This window comes from Heterodontus francisci, chromosome 2 (assembly GCF_036365525.1).
Source record: "Heterodontus francisci isolate sHetFra1 chromosome 2, sHetFra1.hap1, whole genome shotgun sequence".
Lineage (NCBI taxonomy): Eukaryota > Metazoa > Chordata > Chondrichthyes > Heterodontiformes > Heterodontidae > Heterodontus > Heterodontus francisci.
The window spans coordinates 72,218,398-72,231,413 of NC_090372.1; positions in this window are offsets into that span (position 1 = coordinate 72,218,398).

A 13,016-nucleotide genomic window follows, 5' to 3' on the forward strand; every position below is an offset into this window, starting at 1 on the left:
ACCTGCTTCTGAGACTCTGCTGTGTAGCGTGGGGATCTACAAAAACTGATGAATGAGACCCATCCCAGTTGATCTGTTCCCCTCCCATGTGCTGTCTCCGGAATGAGGGCCTTGCCTTTGGAAATATTTGTTTGCCACTCACCTCTGAACACGGATTAATGCCCCTCAGTGCCCACCCTAACCGTGAGGCCAGCACTCCCTTTGCGCCCAGCCTTGCCATCAGGCCAGCACTGCTGTTGGGCAATAGCTGCCAGGCCTTCCCCACCCTCTTCCCCTTCCTGCATTCATCCAATGTTCCCCATAGCAGTCTTCGCCTCATTACCACCATCTTTAACCAGACAGGGAATCAGAAAGCAAATGATCATTCATTAAATTTGAAACCCCAGATAAAATTGGAGTGAGGTCCATGCAGATGCATGTTAAGTACCTGATCAGCAAGTCTAATTTTAGTCTGGCCACCTCCTAGGAGCAATGTTGCCTTGGAGCTTTTCTGCTTCTGACAAAATCCGGAACCGACGTCACGACGTCGGATTTTCAAGCGAACACATCACACCCCCATTTTTCGTCCCCTCCTGTCTCCCAACCTGCTCCTAACGGCCACACGAAATTCTGCCCACCATGTGCAGATCTCACCCCCACATTGCCCTTAAAGTAAGCACAGTGCCAATATCTGAGCTGGTGGCTGCGAGTGTCAGATCGAGTGATGGTGTGTCTTCCCCCTCAGTCTGCTCTCCTTTTAGGCCTTCAGTCTCAGGCACCATTGGCTGGTCTGGCGGCAGTTCATAGGAATCTGAAAGCCTAAATGCACAAGGGGAATTTTGGGCTCAGGGAAGGGAAAGGGGAAAAGCAAAGGGGGGGTTCCACCATCTGAAGCTTGTTCATCATCACAGATTATAAGATGAGGGTGAAGTGGGATCTGAGAAGACGGATTAGACAGGAACATATCATCATCCATGAAAGCTTCAACAACGCCACGGCCGCTCCAATTATCCCAGCACTTTCTCCTCCATGGGGGTCAGCACATGCAGCCATGCCTCCCCACCCATGCCCTCCACCCATACCCTCCCCTCCCCCCACCTCCTGCTGGTCTGCTGTGCCAGAGGCAGGGAGTGCCATTGCAAGTTGATAGCTACCAGGGAACACACTTCACTGGAAAAGTTTAATTCACCTTCAAGAAATAATGGGGATAAAACATAAACTTCCCATCTCTCACCACCCCCAGACTTCAGAAGTGGTGGAGAGAGGCAATAGGACCCTGAAACACATGTTAAAGAAGCTATGTGCAGATCACCCCAGTCAATGGGCTAACATGCTGCAATGTGTTTAATGGCAATCCACTCGACTCCACACAAAACAACTGGCGTGTCTCCAGATCAGGCTATGACCAGGAGACTGATGAGAGCCCCAGAACATCTGGCATTGCCATGTGCAGAACCTTTGTTACAAGAATCATGTAGTTCTAAGTGGCTGGAGGATGTAAGGGAACACATTAATCAAATGTACCACAAAAGCTGGAGAAGTCAAAGCAGTAAATTAGAAATAATTTGACAAAAAGGTGCAACCATTTGAATATCAAGTGAGAGAATTGGTTATGGTCCTAAATTGCAGTAAAAAGGAGCATTCCTTTGAATAGAAATGACAGGGGCCATAACCAGTTGTGGACCATTTGAGTCTCACAGTTTATTTGATTCAGCTCCCGGGGAAATGAGGCCCAAGGTGGTACCACATAAACCAGCTGAAAACTGAGAAAGAGTAAATATAGCACTGATCTTGTTTTTATTGCAGGGCCATGGATCCAGGAAAGTCGATGATGACCATACTTGAATGGATCATCTTGGTACAGAGTTTGCCTCTACGACTCGCAACTGCATCAGACCCCAAGGGAACCCGAGAGGTGGAAGACCAGCTCGAAGACTGCAACATGAGGGTCTATTGTGAGAACTGTAATTGGACAAAGTCTGTGATATCGATACAAGAAGGGAAGGACTGATGATACAGTGTCAATGTAATTACAGGACAGTGCTAGAATTTCAACTGGGGAAGGGAACATGGAGAGGAGGGTTCGATTGGCCATCAGAGTGATTCAGGTCGAGTAAATTTACTGTTACTGGAATTGGGGGGGGGGGGGGGGCCCATACCTGGGACAACTTCAAGGCACCCTCAATTGGCCAAAAATAAGTAAGAGACACCAGGGATTTGTGGAATGCCTTGATAAGGAGTTGTGTGTGAAAAACATATGGCGCTTCCCATACACCATACCCTGCAAAATGATTCAATATGTTCAGGTATATGAAAAGGAGAAGCGGGAAAGTTCAGTTGAGGGTGACCACCCCAAAACAGATGAGTGTCCCCAACAACATAAAGGGACAGCAAACGGACTAACACGATTATACAACAACGTGAGATGCAACATAGTACCCGTGATACTCCATTTTGGAGAGACCCCATTTCCCCAAGGATTGTGCCATAAGAGATATGAAACGTTTTACTGTTAGTTAGTCGGGGATTTCTTGATAAAAAACTAGGGGCTGGATAGGTTAGGAGCCGGAACAGCAGATGAAATTTCAGTAGAAGTAAATTCCACCAGACCAGCTAGTAGAAGGAAAACAGCTGTGGGAATGGATAGGTATCGGGGCCGCAGCGGGAACTACTGCTTGGAATAGGATAGACATTGAGGTATGTGGGAGGCTATGAGAAGACAACTAAAGGTGATCCTGATTAATGAGAACAAAGAGGATAAGGATGTGATTAAGGAGTTATCTCAGGACCTATTCACAATTAAGAATGAGGTGAAAATATTCTCAGAGATCCGGGATAGCCTTAACAACCTGATTTAAGGCCAAAGGAGAAGGTGAGGCAAATATATCCAAGGCCATCGTGTGCTCAATGTTTGGGAGTTATATGTTAGATCAGATAGTGACTCTACTTGCGGACATTGGGAACAACCGCATCCCCCCCTTTGTAAATGATAGTATGCTGAATGGATGGCTGGCTGACCACAATTAGGCTATGAGGGGCAGACAGCACCTGTTATCACACTTGGTTAAGGGGGACAGGGATTATTGGAAAGAAGCCATAGTTTCAGTGGTACTATTGTTGTCTTGCCCATGGGTTGAAGATGAATGGGAAGTTTTTAATGTAAAGTCAATAGGGACCGTGGACCTCATACCTCATAAGAATCTTCTCCATCCCTTCTAATCAGTCCAAATACCTTCATTATCACTTAGCCTGCCGTCCATAATAGAAAGGATCATCTCCTCACAGAAACACTTAGTAAAAATGATGCAGAACAATGACCGTAGAATGCAGGAAATACACCAACGAGACCAACACCAATGGTAGGAGACTGTATATAATGTAGGCCAACATCCATGGCTCTGGACTCTGTCCGTGTGACAAATGTGTTACAAAACACTACGCGTAGAGCTCACATCCTTTCTCAGTAATAGTTAACATATGCCAGTATGATGTGAGGAATCCAGGGAAACGTGCGTGTGGGTTTACCTTGGACCAGGAGTCACCAACGTGCGACATAAACATCCACAGGTAGGGTAGGAATAGTGCTAACTCTGTTTACCTTCGGATGGGCACTGTTATATATATTATATATCGTTATACTATATGTAAAGTGTTAGGAACTAATTAGCTAGGACTAGTTGTTATGTGTACGTGCTCCAGTAGGGGGCCACATTCACAGCTGCACTTGGGAGTCATGTTATATGTTACACAACAACCAGTTGAATCAGATTCTATTGCAGACAGCATGTTGCTGTAATAATCAAGACTGACTCCAACTCCAGCCTTTTCCAAGTTTAAACTGTGGTTCTTTCCAACATCTGGGAACCAGAAAAAGAACATAAAGACATTACAGGCATGTATTGTGTTACAACTAATGCTCAGACAATGAAACATGGAAGGAGAGAATGACCTATTTTAGAGTCCATCTTTTTGTTTCAAACTTACCCAGACAACTGCTATAGGCGGCCATGTCCTGTTCCCTGTATCGACTCATAGTGACTGGACTTGCGGACATTGGGAACAACCGCATTCCCCCTTTTGTAAATGATAGTATGCTGAATGGATGGCTGGCAGACCACAATTAGGATATGAGGGGCAGACAGCACCCATTGTCACACTTGGTTAAGGGGGACAGGGATTATTGGAAAGAAGCCATAATTCCAGTGGTACTATTGTTGTCCTGCCTACGGGTAGAAGATGAATGGGAAGTTTTTAATGTAAAGTCAATAGGGACTGTGGACCAAGATATGCATACCTCATAAGAATCTTCTCCATCCCTTCTAATCAGTCCAGATACCTCCATTATTCCTTAGGCCGTGGTCCATAACAGAAAGGACCACCTCCTCACAGAAACACTTAGTAAAAATGTTGCAGCACAATGACCGTAGAAGGCAGGAAATACACCAACAAGGCGAACACCAATGGTGGGAGACTGTATATAATGTAGGCCAACACCCATGGCTCCAGACTCTGTCCATGTTTATGATACTAACCCAGGCCATAGTGTTAGTAATAGGAATCTTCATGCTTTGCCATTTGAGGCACCTTGTGCGACAAGTGCATTACAAGACACGGAGCTTACCGCTCACGGCCTTTCTCAACAATAGGGGTCAATAAGGACACCTTCCCTTCAACTGGGGGAATTGTAAGATTATTAGGTTAGTTACCAGAATACTAATTGTTAAAATCTAGCTATTATAAACTAGCAACTAACTTATTATTGTAAACTAACATTTACATTTATTAGTATCCTTCTTTGTAGTATGGTAACGAGGGAAAACTTAGGAAATAGGGCACAGTATAGACAAGAGGGATTCTGCAAACTTATTTCAAGTTTTAAAAAGCTTACTTGCAGAAAAAAGGGTGAGACCTTGAAGGCAGTATGTGAGTAGCAGCTTGTGTGAGAATGGTATGCAGATGCATCGCCCAATGAGATCAGGAACCACGCAATGTAAAAGCATGGAGATACAGTAGTGAATGCAAAGGGCATTACTTACGTAAATCTGTAAGGCTAACAACAGCCACAAAATCATTCCCAATTGGTTAAGGAAAGCATGCTTTAACACAAGGCTAAAGATGACTGAGAAAAGAGAGGGGTTATTTGTATGGCAGCCAGGATAAATATGCCTTGACTTTGTCTCTGTATGTCTGAAAGAATCTTTAAAAAAACAAGACCAGAGAGACGAGAGAGAGAGAGAGAAAGCAGAAGACCTAAAGCAGCAAGAGAAGCTAGTCGTACTCTCTACCGTCCAGTTCTTGACACAGGTAGTATAATCTGCATTAGACTGTTAATCATTGCCTTAGTTTGTGACCATAGTTTATCTGAAAACTTAATAAACTTGTCCTAACTTCGTCTCAATAAAATTAATTCACAACAAAGTTTTGCTGCCAAGTCTGTTTCTGCCTTAGAAGGGGGTATAAAACCCTAAAATCTCCACCACCTATTATGGGTCCTACAAAAGAGATGGAAGTGTGCCAGTGACTGTGTTGCAATGGGTTTGGGTGATGTGCCTGCCACAGTTGAATATCTGGCTGTGCGTACAAGCTGTGAGATGTGAGTGTGTGGCTTGCAGCAGTGGTAAGTGTGTGAGGGTGAGGTGAAGCGTATGAATGTGAGGTATGAGTCGTGGTTAGTATAGATTGTTGGTGGGTGCATGAAGGGGTGTAGTGAATGGAGAAGTGACGTGAGGATTTGACATGAAAAGATTCATTTGCATACCTTGACCCCTCGTGTGAGGTCATTAAACTTCTTTCAGCACTCTATCCAGGCCCTCCGTGCCAGATCGGTGGCATTGACTACTCAGCCATTTGCTCCCACTGCCTTCCAAGCAGGGTCCTGGCCCCTGAGGGAAGAGAATCTCTCTCCTCCAGTCCACCTCCTGCACCAGTAACTCCAGTGCAGCATCTGAAAATCTACGGCATGCTCTCTTACCTGTTGCGCCATTTCATAGTGTTCCTGAAGGTCTTCAAGTGTTGTCCAAGCAGTTTCTGCCTCTGCTACAGCCAGAATGCACTTCCCCTTTAAGTGATGCAGGCTGGCTTTAAGTAATGCAAGTTAACTTTAAGCGGTGCTAGCCTTGCATGAACTTGGGCCCCTTGCCAAGGCATGGAGTGAATAAGCAGGCAGCATGAAGTTTGCCTGCACCACTTCAATTGGGCATGTGATAGTCACGCATCGTATTTCCTGCACCCAATTTTGGGGCTATCCAATTTAGTTCCCTCAGAGCTGATATGTGAATTGCTGTCCATTAACAACTCAGGATAAAAAGATATGTCAGCTCCATTCTTAGTTTTTTCAGATACTGGACTCCAGGGGCTAGAGTTTTGTTACAGAGGCAGGAAACAGGAACTGGGTCTGGTTTTGGGTCAGAATTCCACCTCTGGTGAGAAACTAATTCAGGTTCAGATCTTCAAATGGGGAAGCCCTTAATTTGTGTGGCAACAGGTCTCCTGTCCATTTAGAGCCAGTGGGGCCAGAAATGGAGGGGGTGAAATGAAGTGTGGAACTCATGTAGATACCGCACACCAGCCATCACTGAGGTTGTTGGTTGTCCTGAAGGAGAGATCTGCATTTTGTGCCAAAACCTTCCACTGCACCAGAGGGAAGCAAGCTGACAAGGCAGCCTGGCACTAGGGGCAGGGCAGACCCTCGCTTCATCGATGCAGACCTAGATCTAATGCTGAAGGCTGTGAGGGAGTGGAGGGAGGTCTTCTTCCTTGAGGGTGGCAGGAGGAGGCCACCTTTTCGTGCAGCAGGGGCACTTCTCTGTTCAGTGTTATCCCACGCCACCTCCTCTTCCTCCTCCTCTTTTAACTCCTGCTCCACCTCAGATGAACTGTCTCCTTCCTGGGCCTTACTGTCTTCAGGGCAAAGTGGATTATAATCCTAGCCCCTTTTTGAGACCATCCTGTATCAAGCATACTCCCCAAATGATCACTCTCACTTAAGGTTGAGAAAGACAGATCACACAGGGCCTTGAATGGATCTGAAGAACTGATCGAACTCTCCCCAAAGGAAAGGAACCGGCTGATAATATTACTATCCTCCAGATAATGTTTTTAACATGTTTTAGCTAGATTATAACTACCCAGATATTATAAGGGTCCAGGCATCTCTCCTCAATAATGTACCTCCCCACTGAAGAGCGTACAGAGATGGGTTCTCAAGTTTGCAATACAGAAGGCTATATGAGACAATATCATTTCTAAATTATATAGAAGTTTATTAAAGAACTGAACGTGCAATTCACATTTGTTGGGAAAGTCAATCGCAACATTAGTATTTCTAGGAAAAGAAAGTATAATCTTGTTCCTAGTAGAGAATCCAATTATTAAGTCTAAATGTTGTTTCAGTAATATATTTAAGATATCCATCAACGTTTAAAGTAACATTTACCTTAAATCCCCAAGTAGAAAGCTACAGAGTTTAGCAAGATACCTCTATCCCAATTAAGGGGAGAGCTATCGTTGCTGCACCACAGTAACCCGTATCTTTACCGTGAAAAACACTGGACTGAATCTAACTAATCTAAAGAGCCACTGTGTGGTTCCAATATTTATACTATTTCTAAGCTGCATAACTTTTTTTTTACCTGTGGGGGTGTTACCTCTTTGCAAGCAGGTACGTCCCAATCTGATTCCCAAATAAGGCTATATAACTGTTAATTTCAAGGTAAAATCCACATTTTTTAATTTCTAAAAAAAGGCTGAGCCAGCAGAAAGCTGTGAGCATACATGCTGGTCAACATCCTTAGAGTTAGCAGGATGCTGGAAGTTGCAAATGATGATAAACTTCCTCATCACCCAATTGTGTTTTAAGATTATAACTCAGTTTTCCAGATTCAGTTGACAGGTGATTTAAGTCCATTTGTAGAAAATCATATTGTCCATTGTTAAACTGTAGTAACTTACAATGATAATTTATGAAACCGGTATTATCAGTGTTTTTCTGAGGTGATGATACTAATGACTTTTTGAAGCGAGCTCCTGTTTTTCAGTGTTGTAGGAAGGGGCAATTACGCTGCATCCTTGACCACAGGGACATGTCCAGGCATGTTTATGAACTTCTTCTACCCTTTCAGGCAAATGATCCCTACTTTTAATTTTTAAATCCCTAATTCATTGGAAAAATAACTATTTTAATTGTATAACCCATTATTATTACCAGATTTCTCCACAAAGGAAAATAAAATAGATAATTGAATAAAATAATTAAGTAGTTAATTAAAACACATTAAGGATGTCAGGACAGGTGATGTGTCATGTCTGCAGCATGTGGGAGCTCCTGGATGCCAGTGTGATCCAGGGCAAACACGTCTGCAGTAAGTGTTTGCGGCTTGAAGAGCTTTGGCTCAGAGTCATTGAAATGGAGTTTGAGCTGCAGACACTGCGACACATCAGGGAGGGGGAAAGTTATCTGAACATTTTGTACCAGGAAAGCGAGCGCATACATGAAGGAAGCTCTTGTGGTTACAGACCTGTTGAACGTTGTGGGAGTGAAAGCACTTCCTGTTGATGGATCTCTTCTGCACCTGGGGGAATCCAGCAATGGAAGCAAAACCCAATGCCCTCTGTCCTTGTTCAGGCCCATCTGTGTCAAAGTGGATGTAATTCCCCACCCTCCTGAATCTGGGAACTGCCTGATGATGTGATGAGCTACCGACTGTGCGATGCTACCTAGGTCTGCAGCTGATCCCTGGAATTACCCTGCTGCATAGAAGTTCAGGGCAATGGAGACCTTGATGGCTGTAGGTAGGGTACTGCACGGCTACAGCTCATTGTGGATCAAAGCACACAGGACTGAGACCATCTGCCTGGATAGGCGCAGCCACCTATGGCACTGGCGCACTGTCATTTGCAGGTAACTGACTCTTGGGCTGTACACCTAATACCTTGGGTAGTGCCTTCTTCCTCTTGAAGCCCCCCTGCTGTGCTCCTCTGGCCTCTAGCTGTCCAAGCTGTTGCACCTGCTGCAGCTCATCCTGGCTGCTCTGTCCAGTGTCAGCGTAGACTGTTCCCAACTGAACTGCCTCAGCTGGGCTTTGTGCATTTACCAGGCCTTCCCCTGCCAACCTCAGCTGCCCCAGTAATACCAGCAGGCACACGGCCCTCTTCAGATTCCTACCACTACAACTGAGAAAAGCAGGTCTTACAGCTCCAGCAATGGCTACTCTATGGCACTTTTGGAGCAGCTGAGCTTTATTTTGGACCTCTGCATTATGTTACGCAGCCCTTCCTATAGTCCTCATGGCCCTCCACATTGTTCATGTCTTCTAAACACTGTCATGGCCCAGATTTGGCATTCTCCTTGTGCCCTTGCTTTGAAAATGCAAAACTGCTGCTGACAAGCATGTTATTGAGCTCCACAATGAGCTCAACAGACACTTAATTGGAGGCATGCTGGGCTGCCAATCCCTCCTTCCTTTAAAAATGGCTTCACGTTCCACATCTGGTACCCAGTGCTGACCCCTGAGAACGCCATCTTCAAATCACGCCTGCACTCGCTCCCATCCCAGGTGACTTTAAAAATCCTGCCCCAGATGTCACTTATTACACTCTCAATGTTAATAACTTTTGCTTTGAAATTATGCTATTATAGAATTATAGAACAGAAGGAGACCATTTGGTTCTGTTATGTCTACGTCGGGTTGCTGGATATATTAGATATATTCGATTTATCTCAGACCAATGCAGATATCACACTAGCATTAAATCATCAACTAGTTTATTTACAGCACTTTAAAATATCTCTGCACTACAAGATCTCAGCACAATGTCTTCTCAGAACAGTCTCTGTCTTTTTTGGTTTCAGTTTCAAATTCTTCAGCTCCACCCATAGGCTTAAGCAATCAAACACAGTGAACACAGATCAGTGGACAGACTAATACAATCAAACACAGATCAATCAAACACTACAGATCTATTGAGTCTGTGCTGGCTCTTTCAAAGAGTAATCCAGATAATCCTGCCCTTTCCACATATCCCTGCAATTTTTTCTTCAAGTATTTATCCAATTCCCTTTTGAAGGCTACTATTGAATCTGTATCCATCACCCTATCCACTCGCTGTGTAAAAAATGTTTTTCCTCATGTCACCTCTGGTTCTTTTGCCAATCACCTTAAATCTGTGTCCTCTGGTTATTGGTTTTTCAGCCATTGAAAACAGTTTCTCTTTATTTCCTTTATCTGAATCCTTCATGAGTTTAAGCATCTCTCTCAGATTTACTCTTAGCCTTCTCTGCACTAAGGAGAACAGCTTCTCCAGTTTATCCACATATCTGTAATCCCTCATCCATGCAGCCATTCTAATAAAGCTCTTCTGCACCCCCTCCAAAGCCTTCCTGTGCTATCCAAAGTGTGGTGCCCAGAATGGCACAGTGGCGCAATGGTTAGCACCACAGCCTCACAGCTCCAGTGACCCGGGTTCAATTCTGGGTACTGCCTGTGTGGAGTTTGCAAGTTCTCCCTGTGTCTGCGTGGGTTTTTGCTGGGTACTCCGGTTTCCTCACACCACCAAAGACTTGCAGTTGATAGGTAAATTGGCCATTATAAATTGCCCCGAGTAGAGGCAGGTGGTAGGGACAGGTGGGGATGTTATAGGAATATGGGATTAGTGTAGGATTAGTATAAATGGATGGTTGATAGTCAGCACAGACTCGGTGGGCCGAAGGGCCTGTTTCAGTGCTGTATCTCTAAATAAATAAACTGAAGACAATGCTCCAGCTGGGGCCAAACTAGTGTTGTGTATATGTTTAGTATAACTTCTTGTTTTTTGTGCTCTATGTTTCTATTTTAAAAGCTCAGCATCCCAAAGGCTTTGCTAATTGCTTTGCTAATCTCTCCTACCGTCTTCAAAGATATGTGCACAGGAATCCAGGTCTCTCTCATCTTGCACCCCCTTTAAAATTGTATCAATTAATGTGTTTTGTCTCTTCTCATTTTCCTACCAATTCGTATCACTTCACACTTTTCTGCATTGAATTTTATCTGCATGTGTCTGCCCAATTTACCAGTCAATCTATAATCATCTTCAAATTTTGGAATTGTGTCCTCTACCCCCAAGTCCAAGTCATTAATGTATATACAAGCAGTGGTCCTAGTACTGAACCTTGTGAAGCTACACTGTATACCTCCCTCCAGTCTGAAAAACAGCACTTCACCACAAATCTCTGATTTCTATCCATTAGTCAATTATGTATCCATACTGCTACCACCAAACAAGTCTAATATGTGGTACTCTATCAAATACCTTTTTAAGATTCAGATACACAACATTAACTGTACTGTCCTCTGTTACTTCATCAAAAAATTCAATCAAGTTAGACAAACATGATTTACCCTTAACAAACCCATGCTGGCTTTCCTTTATTAGTCCATGCTTGACCAAGTGGCTGTAAATTTTCCTTTGGATTATTGTTTCCAAAAGCTTCCTCACCTCCAATGTAATATTTGTAGTCCTCCAGTCCTTTGATAGCACCCCTGTATCTCAGGAGGATTGGGAGATTGTGGCCAGCACCTCCACAATTTGTATCTTTGCTTTACTCAGTAACCTAGGATGTACAGAATCCAGACCTGGTGAATTATCCACTTTAAGTACTGCCAGCCTTTCTAGTGCCTCCTCTTTATTTTTATATCATTCAGTATCCTGGCAACCTCTTTGTTTACCATAGCTTTGGCAAAGGCCTGTGAACATTGGCCAAATTCAACAGACCTTCCTGGTTTAACACTTTGGGATATATCAAAGGTTGGCCTAGTCACATCACAGGTGTGATCTCGTATGGTAATATAATGGTTATGATTCAGCACTAGAAAGCCAAGCTATAAAAACTCAGGAAATGTCGGCCAAATGCTTCTGGCCACTTCCGGCTTGACCTGACTGTAAGGGCATTAGCTGTGCATGCACTGGAAACACGTGTTTACAGCACAGAAGGAGACCATTTGGCCCATCAATCCATGCTAGCTGTCTTCAAGAACAATTCAGCTAGTCCCATTCCTCATCCCTTTCCCTGTAACCCTGCAAATTTTTTATCTTCAGGTGCTTATCCAATTCCCTTTTGAAAGCCACAATTGAATCTGCCTCCACCATACTGTCAGGCAGTGCATTCCAGATCCTAATCACTTGCTGCATTAAAAAAAGTTTTCACTTGTTGCCTTTGGTTCTTTTGCCAATCAGTGTTCTCTGGTACTCCATCTTTCTGCCAAAGGAAACAATGTCACCCTTTCTACTCTGTTAGACCCATCATGATTTTGAACTCCTCTATCAAATCTCCTTTCAGCCTTCTCTTCTCCAAGGAGAATGTTACGGCCACATGGTGAGGGGTTTGGGTGGTTCCTAATGTTCAACTCCCACTTGACCGCAGCAAGCATTTTTTTGTTATTAGGGTTCAATCCCTTTCTTTTATTTGTCAAATAAACAGACAACAACAGGTTTTCTTGTTGGTTGAAAGCAGAAAATCAATTATTTATTTATTGATCAATTATCCCAAAATTGTCGCAACCACATCCACTCACTCATTCGCTTGCAGACACACACACACACACGCACATACAAGAAGAGACAGACAGAGTGGAAAAGGGATAAGCAGTTGTAAGTGGTGGGGGGGGGGGGGGGGGTGGAGGAGGGTAGGTTTCGGGGGTTACAGTAAACCTGCTGCACTGTCTCAGAAGTCAAGTTCTCATTGACTACAGGACTGAGATGTTTGTAGGTTTCTTTCTTGGTTGAAAGTTCAGTCGAAGACAGTGGACCACTTCTAATTCACTGCTGTATAAGTATAGATGTAGAATTCCACAGCAGGGTGCATCCCTTCTGACTTGCTGGAATTCCCACAGTCCTTTAGCTGGAAAAGCTTCTTGGATGCTTCTTTCTGGGTTTCTCTGTCTCTCGAGAGCTGCGTTTTAAGGTAAAAACATGTTACATCTCGCCTCTGCTGGGAGACAGGGATTTTCTTCCCTGTAATGACTGATAATGGCCCAGGATGTTGCTATTTCACACCTTCTATG